We start from the raw sequence: 15,274 nt of genomic DNA, 5'->3' as shown, positions 1-15,274 counted from the left end.
ATAATAGCAGTGTATATAAAGATGATTCAGTAGCGCAAACATTTTTGAGTCTTACTCCAACTGAACAACGTTTAGCTGGTATAAACGTTGTTCAGTTGGAGTAAGACTCAAAAATGTTTGCGCTACTGAATCATCTTTATATACACTGCTATTATCAGCCCACTGTACTGCGGACCGTGCTAGTTCTTGTTCACGCATTGTACTAAGTTCGTTGTAACCTATTCTGTCTTTTAAAATTTTATCAGCATATCATTATGCTATATGAGAGTCAGCATTCTGATCCAGGTCCCCTATACAATATATTGGATGAATTACTCCTGAATAGATGGAGAGGCCTAGGTACCGATTTGATTAATGTGATTCTTGAACAACGTCATAAATACAGAACATTTTTGACTCCACATTTTGTTCCCGTTCCACCTCCAGTAAACTATCCTTTTCACATAGACAGACAGAATCCCTTACGAGAAGTTCATCCCGTACAGACGTCTCCAGGGGGTGCGCTTCAACGCGTATTTGTATACACGCCCTTAAGTAAAATGGAATTATTGGAAATGAAGAAAATAGTGCCCTGTCATGATAAAGATCCAGCAGGGTTCCACTGTGAATTAAAAGACATGTTACTCATGGGAGATTACACATATCCCGATATTATGAAAATGTTAAAAGTATTGTTACCGGCAGGTATTTACGAGAAACTCAAAGAAAAAGAATGGGAGGTGGGAGATAAAAAGATTAATTGGACTGAATTAGAAGACGAAGAAACGAGACGTACCCCAGGTTTAGGTCTTGGGGACAAAACCAAAGAATTACCAGGATTATTAGTACAGGTTTTGCCGAGGTTATTGACAACCAAAAAGGAAGACTGGGATGCAATCTCAGCCTGCAAACAGAAACGAGACGAAGACACTAGTGATTTTTATTCCAGATTCGAGAAATGTTTTATCATTAATAGTGGCCTGAAAACAAGTAGCGAGTCATATCCACATCTTTTTGTGACCAAATTAGTTGAGAATTCCTTACCCCAAGTTAAGAATAGAGTTCTGAAAGTCGAGAGCACATGGCAAGCAAATACACCTTCCCAAATGTTACAAATGTTACAGTACCACCAGAACAGAATTAGAGAGGAACATGAACATAAACAGAGACGTATGAAAGACACGAAAATGAAAGTACTAGTAGCCCAGACTGTTCCAGCAGACGGTCAAAGAAAGGGTACAGCACCTCCAGGTCAGTCTGCAGCTCCCGTTAAAGGGAATTGCAATTACTGCAAACAGCCAGGTCACTATATTAATGAATGTTTGGTTTTGAAGCACAATATTGCTACCGGTAAAACGAAAGAGAGACCGCGTCCTCTTAGACAGGAACACGTCCCACAGCATGTCGCACAGAATACACAACAGTCACCACAGCAAGCTTCACAGACAGTAGCTGTACCCCAACCCCAACCGCAACCACAGCCTATTGCTGCCACTCAACATGTCACGCAACAAATGTACCAGTATGCACAGTCAGACTACCCCGATTACCAGCAGTACACATGAAACAGCCTAGAGAGGGAGGTTGGCTTGCCTCTTATTGAGGTTCCTGTAGATCAAGATGGTCCCTATGTACATAGTCAGGTATTAGGGAAAGACAGAAAATTTTTGATTGACACAGGGGCAAGTAGAACGACCATCAGTCATGACGAAGTTCCAGGGGCACCCCTCTCAGGCTCACAGAATGTTTCCCTGGGTTTTTCAGGAAAGCCTATTGTTAATGAAGTATCAAAGCCAGTTTCTCTTGAGGTTGGTACATTGTCGCGAACTACTGACCTGTTACTTACGAAAGCATGTCCTGAAAATCTGCTTGGTATTAAAACGTTGAAAGCCTTAGGAGCTGTCATATGTTGTTCTCCGGAAGGAGTGAGATTGTTTTTACGTGACTTTAAGGGTCACTATGTGTTACGTGATTTTGATCCAAGATTGAGAAATGTACCAGCACATTTATGGGCAAAAGGTCCAACTGATGTAGGATGTATGCACATCACACCTTATCGTGTCACTCTCAAGCAAGGTGTTGTACTGCCCCGAATCAGACAATACAAATTGCCCCCAGAGGCTGTAGTGGCCTTATTGAAAATCATTGACGAATTGATTGCCCAAGGAGTCGTTATAGAAACTGACTCCAATGTATGTAATTCCCCAATAATCCCGATTCTTAAACGAACTGACCCAAATGCACCTCCAATCTACAGATTGGTGATCGATCTTCGCGAGCTAAATAAATGCATCGTTCCCCAGTACCCAGTAGTGCCAGACATATCTTCTTTGTTAACTGCCATTGATTCCGAAGCAGCGTTCTTTACTGTAATTGATCTTAAGAACGCCTTCTTTAGTGTCCCCATTCACCCGGAAAGCCAATTTTTGTTCGGATTCTCATTAAATGGCCGAAGTTTTAAATTTGCACGTGCACCTCAAGGGTTCACGGAAAGTCCCAGTATTTACAGTCAAGCCCTGAAAAGACAACTAGACAGTATTCACATGCCTGCTGACACTGCTCTGCTCCAATATGTAGATGACTTATTGATAACTGCACGGACCAAACGTGATTGCGAGCACGTGTCACTGACTGTCCTATGTTTCTTGGCCGAAAAGGGGCATAAAGTGTCCCCTTCGAAGCTACAATTCTGTGCCCAGCAAGTGGTATACCTTGGGCACTTGCTGTCCAAATGGGGGAGACAACTGACACCAGAACGTATCCATTTAATTGCACATCTGCCACAATCCAAGACACAAAAGGAGGTACGGGCCTTCATCGGCCTCACCTCGTACTGCAGACAATGGATCCCCCAGTATGCATTTCTAGCTAAACCACTCATACAGTTGACAACACAGGAGGCAGCCACTTCGACTGTCCTCCCTTGGACTCAGGAACACACACAAGCTTTTGACGAGTTAAAGAAAGCCTTATGTCAAGCACCTGTTTTAGCGACACCATGTTACAGCAAGCCTTTTACACTTTTTGTTACAGAACGCGATGGCACAGCATTATCTGTTCTCACACAAGATCAAGCAGGACACCATAAGCCTTGTGCTTATTTTTCGAGTACACTGGATCCAGTGGCCCAGGCTCTGCCTGCGTGCCTAAAATCAGTTGCAGCGACAGCCCTAGCAATCAGACAAGGCGACTCAATAGTATTAGGACATCCCCTGACAGTACAAGTTCCACATTCCGTGGAAGTTCTTTTGAACCGAACCCAGACTCAGCATCTGACCATAGCAAGACTGACTGGATACGAATTGACATTGTTTCAGCCACACATAGAAATCAGACGCTGCAACATACTGAATCCTGCCACATTGTTGCCCTCGAGCACGATTGACCCGACACCACATGACTGCGTAGAAGTCATCAATACAGTAACGAAGCCCAGACAAGACTTGACAGACATTGCATTACCCGATCCAGACCTGACACTTTACGTGGATGGTTCATGTACGAGAACAAGTACAGGAGAGTTAGTGGCCGCCTATGCAGTGACCACTGAAACTGAAGTCTTAGAAACACATCGCATTGACACACTGTCTGCCCAAGCAGCAGAGCTCATCGCTCTGACTCAAGCCTGTATACTAGCCAAGAACAAGAAAGTAAACATATACACAGATTCACAGTATGCATTCGGAGTTGTTCGACATACAGACACATGCTACTCCCGATGAAATAAAGAAATGGACTGAACAAGGAGGGATCCACACAGATCAGGGATGGATGACGAAGGGAAGGGCCACATGGTTCCTCCCCGACTCTATGGTTCAAGTTATCATTAACACAGCACATAGTCCAGCACACTTAGGAGAAAAAGCCATGTTAGACAGCATTCAAAACCTCTGGTTCAATAAACATTTACGAGCAGCAGCAAAACAGAAAGTGCGTACTTGCATGATCTGTTGTCAGTTCAATCCAGGCAAAGGTGTTCCCGTGGAACAAGGTGGTTTCCACCCTCCCGATCATCCTTTTGAAGTCCTTCAGATGGATTATATCCAGATGGACCGATGTAGAGGTTTTAAATATGTCCTTGTAGTTGTATGTGCCCTTTCCCGATGGACAGAAGCATATCCAGTCCCAGGTTACACTGCCGCGACCACTGCCAAGCAGTTGGTTCGTGAATTTTTCCCGCGATAAGGCTTGCCCCCTGTCGTGTACTCAGATAATGGACAGCCATTCTCGTCCGAGCTCATGAAGCAGGTTTCACTCCTGTTAGGTTACCAGTGGAAGTTCCACTGTGTACGACATCCCGAAGCAGCTGGTTTGGTCGAGAGACACAATCAGACCCTGAAAACCCGATTAGCCAAAATATGTGCAGAGAAAGGTGTAGATTGGATCGTAGCATTGCCAGTTGCACTCTTTTATATGCGTATGGTAGCCCATTCTAGGACAGGATTGTCTCCCTATGAAATAATTTTTGGGCGGCCTCCCAATATGTGGGGTACGCCTATGCCAAAGAAAATCACAGATGTTGACAGTTCTATGCTGACAGATTACTTGGCCTCCTTGATGTCTGCACTACAATCTTGTCGTTCACAGGTTGCTGCTGCCTTCCCAGACAACACCCAAGTGAAACCGCATGAAGTGGTCCCCGGCGAGCACGTCCTTGTGAGAAATTTCGATAGGAAAAGTCCGCTGGAGCCGAGGTGGAGACAGCCTAAGTTGGTTTTGATGACGACGAGGACTGCGGTCAAGCTGGAAGGCAGGAAGGGGTGGGTGCACTCCAGCCACATAAAGAAGATTCATGGACTGTGTCCAGATACTGTGATTAAGGACTGCCCCCTCCCGGACATTGACTCTAAACTTCCCCTGCTAGAGAAAACTCCCCAAGAGGAGTATCGTTTAAAGTTGAGGTCTAGTAAGTCAGACAGCGTTTAATTGTTTAAGTCCCCCCCTGGGTGAAGCGGTTAGACAGGTTTCTGACATGAATAAGATAGACCCAAGTAGTCAGAGAGATAGGCGAAATGAGAAAAGAAAAAAGCACTGTAAAGTTTTGCACAGCGGATGCATAATCGCCTTATTCTCCATGTTTCTTCTGAGTCTTACGATAATATGCATAAGTTTAATGTTACATGTCTTTTTCCCTCTTGATTCATATGTACATGCTTCCTCTAATTACACTGTGGAGCACACTTTCAGCGACCTGCCTCCCCATGAACTCTCCTATCGATTAGCAATGCGCAACAATACATTCATTCGTATGTTACATCATACTCATCAGACCAGCAATACCACTAATTGCTGGGTATGTGGCCGATTCCCACCTTACCAGAAATACAAGGGAGCTCTGCCTCTCTTTCCTTACCCGTTCACACATAATGGTTCATGTGGTGCATGGTTTGCTTTAATGTCTTCCCTAGATAGTAAGTCCAAGGTTTCACAAGGTGATTGGATATGGGGGAACCTGAATACAGTCATGAATAAAATATGTTTCCCAGACCAAGAAGGTCTTCCCCAAAGGACAGGGACCGATCTAGAAAATGAAGTGTATGGATTAGGTAATTTTACACTTAACCTCATGATCCTGAATGTGCAGTCTGAGACTAATTCGGACTTGCCGTCTATTTCAGTTTTGCCAGTGAAAGGTGAATTATGCGTCAGAAAGAATGGTTCAGTACATCTAGGACACAGTGATTGTAATACTGTGGTCGAATTCAGTGACAAAGGAAAGTCTACTTTCAAAGCCTCACGCCATTCTTATTTTATTTGTGGACATACAGCTTATGTTCATCTGCCCCCTGATTGGGATGGGACGTGTTATATTGCGTTCCTCCTGCCACCTGTTTTCCTAGCCCCGCCTGATTATCATCGAAATTCACGGCTTGTGAATATTAGACATAGAAGAGAACTACCTCCTGTTATTGATGTTTCTGGTTCTCCATGGGATTATGTTAAAGGATATTTCTGGTTCATAGGTCCTGTCCAGAACAGTAAATTAATACGCAGGTTAACGAGCACACTTGAAACGGTAGTGAATGAAACTACCTCTGCCTTAGGTAACCTAACTGAAGAACAATCTGCTATGAGACTCGTAGTTCTTCAAAATCGCCTTGTCCTTGACGTCATCCTGGCCGATAGGGGCGGGGCTTGTAGAGTCATCGGATCCAGTTATTGTGTTTTTATTCCAAATAACGCGCCATCCGTGTATAAGGCTATTACTAGGCTTCATGAAATAGCTCACCTGATTCACCAAAATCCAGACACCTGGACTTGGTCCGGTTGGCTCTGGAATGTGATATCCACTTGGGGATGGAAATTGCTATAATTCCTAGGTATAATATTGGTTATAGTATTCAGTTGTTGTCTATGTCTGCAATGTGGGCCAGCGATTTGCGGCTTGTGCGCCACAGCCTGTATTCCAGATCCAAGTTCCCGTTCCTGAATGATAAAAGATGAACAAATGATGTTATATGAACAGATAGATGGTCTCATGAATATAGATATATCCTAAAGGGTGAAGTAGGGGCCAAGGAGGGAATGAGGTAATAGAAATTTTCAGGTAGCCAAAGTGTCCCCCTACCCGCACCCTATCCATGCACCCATGTTCCTTGTATGTCGTGTAACTTCTTTCCTGTTCATGCTAGAGAGACGCAAATACATTTGCGTCCAACGTTAACATGTCAGCTATCCAGCCAAGCATAAATATCCTGTTAATTAGGTTTCTAGACCTACGGTGCCAACGTCTTTACATGGTACACTTTCACGTTTTCGTCCACGTTTTCTGGCCCAGTCGAGTTAGGCCCTTAAACGAGGCCCCGAGTCTCATCTCTCCTGTCTCCGAAAGCTGTATGCATCCCTGACCCTTGCCTTACTTCCTGCCTCAGACGAGCGGTGCCCGGCTCGGCCTGGTTTGCTTGCCAAGATAATGTTTTACCTACAAGTTATCTGTCCAGCCTCCTCGAAAACACATTCCAGTCTAGTGAAATAGGTAAACATATTCCCGGCTGCAGAGCAAAGGGCCCTGCCTTCCTGTCTCCATGCAAGTAATTTACTGCTCCCGTTACCATGGTAGGCCCATGGCCCCCGCACTCTACATGAAGATCCCTTTGCACGCACTCGCATTCAGTGTTTAACGGCCCTTGCCCGAGAGACCTTTTACTCCAGACACTACATCCTCAAAACATACGATATCAGATATGCTATAGGTACAGGTCGTTTTGACACCCCAGACACCAGTCCCCTCTACTCATGCAAAAGTCAAAGCCCCCAGTTCTACCCGGTTGCACGTCATGCTCAGCTGCGCGCGCATATAGGTTAGAAGTTTCTGCTGATTCTGCAACTTTCTCTATGCATCCACCCACTTGTGACGTTTTATGTTACGTTTCTCTGACATGTCTAGTGCACGCCCATGTGTACGCCTTCTTACACGCCTCCTGTTACGCACATGTGTTCTTATCTCTCTCTCTTTTCACCTGTTACGCCTACTGTATTCACTGCCACGCATACTGTTTTACTATATATATTGTGTACTGTTAATAAAAGGTGAGAACGTCCCTTCCTGAACCTGAGTGGTGATGGAACCCGATGTCCCATGCTTCGAAGCATTATATTAAAGCCTGTATGACTCAGATTCCACGGACTCTGCCTCTCATTTAAATGAGCTGTCTTGTATTGATAATTATATGGAAAAAATGATTAGGTAAAATTTATTTACCACAAGTGGGTTACTGCTTTTGTCACAGAGATCCTTTTGTTACTTGCAGTTTATAAGTTGCAGTCCTAATATAGTTCAATGAACTGTCATCAAATAGCTGCTTGTAAACTGCATGGTATAGGTTAGAGTCTAGACCATTATGTTTCTCCTACAGTCTTTTATTAGTCGAATGTTGCTGAAAATGGTTTGTTTTGGTAGAAATACATTCTTACTAGTAAAGCCAACCCCAACTATAGTGGTATGTTTTAAATTCTGATTGAGCTTCTCCAGACCAAACACTCTTAAAATATACCACCTACCAGTATAGATGACTGATTCCTACACCTTGTGATACTTACTGTCTTATGTAACATTTCCTATAGGCTGATCTACACATGTATCATTTATGGTCTCTGTTTAATATGTCAGTGGTGTAAAGTGCTCTTACACCCTCCACTTGAATGAGTAGCTCTGTAAAACAAATGAAATGCATGTGTGTGGGGCTATGATAGATGTGAGAATTGTTGGAGGGTAGTAGTGAGGGAACCCGTAAAGAAGGAGGTCATTGCAGGGGTGCCAAAAAAGATTGTTGCAAAGGGAGCCACCAGTGCTTAAGACGGCCCTGCCGATCAAGATTCTCAAAAGCTTACCCATAATTGCTCTATGAAGACATTATTTCACCTTTTTCGGATTAATCTAGTAGGTTTTCTGACCAGTTGATGCATATTCCGAGTCCCCTGGTCGGTGCTTTGCATGATTTTGGCTAAGTGAGTTGCACAGCAATAAAGTACTCAACTCTGCTGGAGATGGGTTTCACCCAAACTTTGCTCCTTGTAGTCTCATTGCACAAGTTACTACTTGTGTAACGATATATCTGTAAGAGACATTAGTTAGTGATAGATTCCTTACCTTAGAATATCCCCAGGCGTCAGACTGGGATCCGGAAAATTTTGCGTAGTAATACCCCTGCGTGCCGGCAGGCGTCGTCTGCGGCTCCGCGTCCGTCAACGGCATCGTTAGAGACCCCTGAATGATCTCCGCCTCTCCCATGTGGCCTCCCCAACCCAGGAGGGACGCGTCCGTCACAACTACGTGTTCCTGGTGGGGTAGGGAGAGGGATCTGCCACTGACCCAATCGCGGTCCGTGAGCCACCACTGCAGCTGTTTTGCAGTGCCCCCTGAGATCAAGACATGGTCGGACAAGTTGCCCTGATGCTGGGCCCACTGAAACTTCAGGTCCCACTGCAGAGCCCGCATCTGCCACCGGGCGTGATGCACCAGAAGGATGCAGGAGGCCATCAGCCCCAGAAGCCACAGCGTCAACCTGACCGAGACCCGGGATAAAGGCTGAAAGATCGGAATCAGAGCCTGAATATCCCGAACTCGCTGTTCGGGTGGATAAACCCGAAACTGCGCCGAGTCCAGAACCGCTCCGATGAAGAGGAGCTTCTGAGAGGGACACAGGTGTGACTTCGACACGTTGATGGAGAACCCCAGCAGATGCAGGAGATCGGCCGTAGTCTGGAGGTGGTTGATGACTGTCTGGGGCGAGCCCGCCTTCAACAACCAGTCGTCGAGGTAGGGAAAGACTGAAACTCCAAACCTGCGCAGATGGGCTGCGACCACCGCCATCACTTTGGTGAACACCCGTGGGGTGCTGGTAAGGCCGAAAAGGAGCACGGTAAACTGAAAGTGCTCGTGGACTACCGTGAACCTGAGGTAACGTTGGTGGGCCAGCAGGACGGGGATGTGAAAATAGGCGTCCTGCAAGTCCAACGCTACCATCCAGTCTCCTGGATCCAGGGCAGCTAAGACCTGAGGCAGAGTCAGCATCTTGAACTTCTCCTTCCGGAGGAAGCCGTTGACGTTCCGTAGATCCAAGATAGGGCGTAGGCCCCCTTTGCCCTTCTTGGGTACCAGAAAGTAGTGGGAGTAACAACCACACCCAACTTCTGGCCCAGGAACACGCTCGATGGCACCCTTGGCCAAGAGGGCCGTGACTTCCTCTTGCAGAAGTTGCAAGTGATCCCCCGACATGCGGTGGAATTGCGGTGGCATGGCTGGAGGGGTCACCTCGAAGGGGAGAAGGGTAGCCCCTTCGGACGATTTGCAGTACCCACCTGTCCGATGTGACGGTGCGCCAGTGGAAGAGGTGATGGCGAACCCTGCCCCCCCCGGCGTCACATGGGCCTGAAAGCACGGACTAGGAGGGTTTTGAGGCAGGTGCTGCGGGGGAAGGTGTGGACTGGCCACACCGTTGTCCCCGACTGCCGCCACAGCGGTTTCCACGGCCGCCACGGCGCTGTTGGACATTCTGCGGCGCGTGCCTGGCAGCACATGTGGGGGCGCCCCTTCCTTGGCCGCGAAAGGCACCCGTTTGCTGGCGAGGGGCCGAGAGGCCCAAGGACTTGGCCGTAGCTCTGGAGCCCTTAAATCACTCAAGCGCATGGTCTGCCTTGTCGCCAAAGAGGCGACGGCCATTAAACGGCATGTCCAGCAGAGTGGCCTGGACATCAGCCGAGAAGTTGGCGGACCTCAACCAGGCGTGGCGTTGAACCGGCACGGTCGTTGCCATCGCCCTGCCCAGTGAGTCTGTGGTATCCAGCCCACACCGGATGGAATACTGTGCTGCATCTCGACCCTCCGCAAGGGTTTGGGTGAGTTTTGCCCGGACCTCCTCCGGACATTGTGGCAGCACGTCCGCGACCGCGTCCCACAGGGTGTGGGTATAGCGGCCCAAGAGGCATGCGGTATTACCTGACCGCAGTCCCAAACTGAGGGACGAAAACACCTTCTTCCCGAACTGCTCATACCTCTTGGATTCCCGATCGGGCGGGGCAGTCGGGAATGCGGTCTGGGAAGTGGAGACCTGGATGACCAGGCTCTCGGGGGTGGGGTGGGTGGACAAAAAGCAAGGGTCGCCCGGGGCCGGGCGGTAGCGTCTGGCCACGTTCCTATCCACAGGCGGACCTGTGGCGGGCTTGGACCAAGTGCCCACAAGAACGTCACACAAGGCCTCATTAAACAGCAGCAGAGGCTCACTGGAGCTTGCCTGCGGTTTAAGGTCCTCTGTGAGGAGGTTAGTCCTCACAGCCGTGACAGGGAGCTCAAGGTTTAAGGCCTTGGCTGCCTGTGTCAACACTACACTATAAGCAGCCCCCTCCTCCGTAGCCAGGGTGGGAGGGGAGACAAATCCAGTGTCTGGCAAAGTGTCAATGCCACTGGTCTCCCCAAGCTCATATGTCCAGTCCTGTGGTGACTGGCACTCCCGTGCCAGAGGGTCCTCAGACCCCTCCCAATCACCCTTGTCACCCATCTCCTGTAGTACAGGCTCAACAGAAGGGTCCTGTTCATGGAAAAAGAAATCTCCAAATGCCATCGGATGCGGCGCCCATCGGCGCCGCTCCAGCGCCAGAACCGGACCGGGGGTAGGATCAGGGAAGGCACCCATAGCAGGCGCCGGGGGCGACACCCGTAGTGCCGGCATCGGCGAGGTCGTGAGGTCGACCGGCGATGATCCGGAAGCGGATCCAGAGAGGGCCTGTGGCGCCGGGACCGAAGTCGCCGGCGGCGATGGGGCCGAAGCACCCGACGGCGTCGGAGCCGAAGCACCCGACCCGCTAGGCCCTCCAGCCAGGGCCATTAGGCCCGGAGGCTCCACGGAATCGGCTGAGGAGGGAGGGACCTCAAGGCCATGAGGTACCGCTCGATCTCCTCAGGCGTCGCAACTTGCCCAGGGACCCGAAGGTGTGGGGCAGGCGGCGAAGACTGCGACTGCGGTGGAGCCGTGTGGGTGGTGTCACCCGAACCCCCGGCCGCATCGTGCGAGCATCGGGGTGGGTTGGAGGAACGATGATGTCTCTCCGACCTCTTATGCCTCTTACCTGAGGACTTGGATCCTGACGACCGATGACCACTCCCGGAGCTGCGAGGGCTCCGACCCCGCGACCTGTCTCTCGACCTCCCGTGGGACCGGGACCGGGTGCGGCGCGGGGCCGACTGCCAGAGCTCCAGTCGCTAGCGAGACCGCTCCCGCCTAGCCATAGTCGTCAGGGCCCGGCAGTCGGGGCAGGCACGGTCGTCGTGGTCGAGGCCCAAACACTGGAGGCACCGGCGATGGGGGTCGGTAACCGACATCAGTCGTTCGCAACTGGAACAGGGTTTGAACCCGGGCATCCCTACCGGCACCGTTGGAGTCGAAGATTCGAGTAGAGAGATGATCAAAAAGATCAAAAAGTTTAGTCAAAAAAGACTAAGGGGTAGAGCTTCTCCGGATCTGCGCTAGCTGGTGCGGAAAAAAGAAGAACTGACGTCAGCGGGCATGGGCGCGGCATCTAAGTACTCCGACGACGTCATTCCGGCGCTAACGACGCCAACGACGGACGCGGAGCCGCGGACGACGCCTGCCGGCGCGCAGGGGTATTGCTACGCAAAATTTTCCGGTTCCAGTCTGACGCCTGGGGATATTCTAAGGTAAGGAATCTATCACTAACGTGTCTTTTTCAGATACTTGGTATGTGTCCTCCCCATGAGGTGACCTTCCATTGGTATCAGCTGATAATATAGATGTGATGTACGGGAATTATTACCAGCTCCTCTACACAGTGTTCAGCCACAAGCAAAGGGGCTACCACGATCAGATACCATGGGGAGAGAAGGAAAATGTTACCCTGTAAATATATGCTCGTGGCATGTAGTGCAGTAGATTCACATGCTGTGCATACACCTGCCATCTAGTGTTGGGCTCAGATATATGCAAGTTGTTTTTGTTCTAAGAATTTGTTCGAGTCACTAGGTACAGTGACTTCACCTCTTGCTGGTAATGTGTATGGGCATCAGTTCTATTAGGCTGTTTTTCCCCCATGAAGGATGCAGCTGCAGATGGAGCACAGTGATAGAGAAAGATGACCATGCAAAGAAACATTAAGGAGGAAAGAAGGATATGTCTGGACATTGAAAGGCTTCCAGGGAGGAGGTTGGGCGCATGTGGATCTACAGCACTACATGCCACAAACAGATGCTTACAGAGCAAGTATAATTTTCCATGCAAAGCATGTGTAGCTATAGATAAACATGCTGTGCATAGACTGAAAAACAGTCTTCCCTTAATGAAGTGGTTAACCTGGGGATGTTGCAAAAGACTGTAAAAGTGTGCAAAAGACACTAAACCAACTTTAGCTTGTTGACGTTCACACAGTACTGTTTATTAAAAGTGTGGGGGAATAGACCAAGTAGCTGCTTTGCCGATGTCAGCTTTAGGAATATTAACCAAGAAAACCATAGAAGCTCCTTTTAACGGGTTGAGTTGGGTCTAGGAGGGACTGGCAAAGGTATATTGGCTTTAGTATAACAGGTCTGTATGCATTTGACCAACCAGAGTGCTATACCTGCTTTGGAGAGAGCATGGCCGTTGAGAGATTTGGAGAAAGAGACAAAGAGCTGTTGTGTCTTACGAAAAGGCCTAGTCCTGTCAGTGTAATACATAAGTACTCTTTTAACTTCTAATGTGTGAAGAGCTTGTTCTTCTACAGACTCTTCAACATGGGAAGAAAACTGGGAATTCTAGAGTTTGATCATGTGGGAACTAGAGACCACCATAGGAAGGAATTTAGGGTTTGCTAGGACTACCCTATTGTGGTATATCTGAAAAAAAAGAGTTATTCCAGAGTAAGAATCTGAAGCTCACTGACATGCCTGAGGAAAGTGATAGGTACCAAGAAAGCTGCCTTCTAGGAACAAAACTATAAGGTGCAAGAGTAGAGTGGCTCAAGAGGAGGGCCCATAAAGCTTGTTAGAACGATATGGAGGTTCCACACAGGGACAGGTGGCACCCTTGGTGGGATAATCCTTTTGAGTCCCTCCATAAAAGCTTTGATAACAAGAACTTTGAAAAGGGTAGTGTGTTCTCTGTTTTGAAGGTAAGTGGCAACAGCAGTCAAATGATGACTGATAGAAATGTAAGCAACGCTGGACTTCTGCAAGTGGAGTAGATAATAGACAATATCCTGGACTGCTGCTTGGAGAATGTCAATGTGTCTAGGAAGACAGTAGTGCACATACCTTTTTTATTTGGCTGGGTACCAGGTTCTGGTTGTGGGCCTGCAAGCTTCTTTAAGGATGGTCATACATTATGAAAGCAGATTGAGGGACACCAAGTATAGGACTTCAGAATGCAAATAACAAGATTGAGTTGTTAGGGGTTGGATCCCTGAGTGTGGCTTGATTCTGTGAGAGAAGATCTGGATCATTGGGCAGATTCTCGTGAAGCACTAAATACAGTTCGAGGAGAGTGGTGAAACAAGGGCTATCTGGCACAAGTTGGGGCTACCAAGATGAGACTGAGGGCTGTTTGCCGAAGTCTGCAACCCATGAACAGAAGTAGGAGCGGCAGTAAAGCTTAGGCAAATATCCCTGACCAGTTCATCCACAGTGCATTGCCCATGGATTGTGGGTGTGGCAACCTGGTGGTAAAGTTTTGGCGTACTACATTGTCTTCAGTGGCAAAGAGGTCTATTTGTGAGAACCCCCAATGGTGGAAATATGAAGAAGGACTTGAGTTGGAGTTCCCACTTGTGAACTTGTTGTGGAGCAGGTCAGCTAAGTTGTTGTCCACTCCCTGTATGTACACAATGGACTCTGATGTATTGCCACAGCTAAATGCCCTGGGCTAGAGCAGACAACTGCAGGGATTTAGTGCAGCATGGTTTTGGTAAGTCAAACATTACATTTATGTTGTCTGTCCTTACGAGCATCACCTTGTGTTCAATGCAAGTGAGGAGCACTTTGAGGGCTAGCTGGATGGCTAACAATTCTGGGTGGTTAATGTGGGGACCTAGCTGATCAGGTGTTCACATCCCTTGGTCGGTAACGTTCTGTGAGTGCACCCCCCCTCCAACCAGTGAGAGAGGTGTCCGTTGTGATGGTCATCTGCAGCACTGGGTTAAAAAAGAGCTAGTCTTGCAACAGGTTATTGGCATTCCACCCCTGCAGAGAGGGAGGAGCACAGCCCAAAATCAACACAAGATCCAATCCTTCGCTTGTGACCATTGTGCTAATAGGCACTCCTGCAACGGACGCATGTGCAACCTGGCATCTGGGACTACAGCAATGCAGGAGGCTAGCATTCCAAGAAGGTGCATGACCTTACTGACCGCTATCTGACAATCTGGCTGTAAAAGAGGGAACTGAACTTTGAACGCTTCAAACCTTGCCGGGGTATGCTTTCCCTGTGACAGAGTTGAGTATGGCCCCTAGGAAGTGTTGGACTTGAAGAAGCTGGAGGTGCGATTTTGTGGTACATCCTAGGCTGAGTAAGAGATGTATTGTGGCCTGGATGTGTGTTTATCATTGCTGTTCGATTATGCTCTTGATCAGCCAATCGTTTAGGTAAGGGAAGACGTGGACGCCATTCTTTTTGAGGTGAGCTGCTATCACAGCAAGAAACTGTGTAAACACTTGGCTGCTGTGGTCACTCCGAAGGACAGCACTTTTAACTGATAATGCTGACCACTTATCACATACCTGAGGCACCAGCAATGTGCAGAGTGGATGGTGTTGTGGACGTAGGTGTCCTTTAGGGCGAGAGCAGTCCTGAAGTCACCTTGCTGTAGTATA

This window comes from Lissotriton vulgaris, chromosome 7, assembly GCF_964263255.1.
Source record: "Lissotriton vulgaris chromosome 7, aLisVul1.2, whole genome shotgun sequence".
NCBI classification, from domain to species: domain Eukaryota; kingdom Metazoa; phylum Chordata; class Amphibia; order Caudata; family Salamandridae; genus Lissotriton; species Lissotriton vulgaris.
This window is presented reverse-complemented; position numbering follows the sequence as displayed.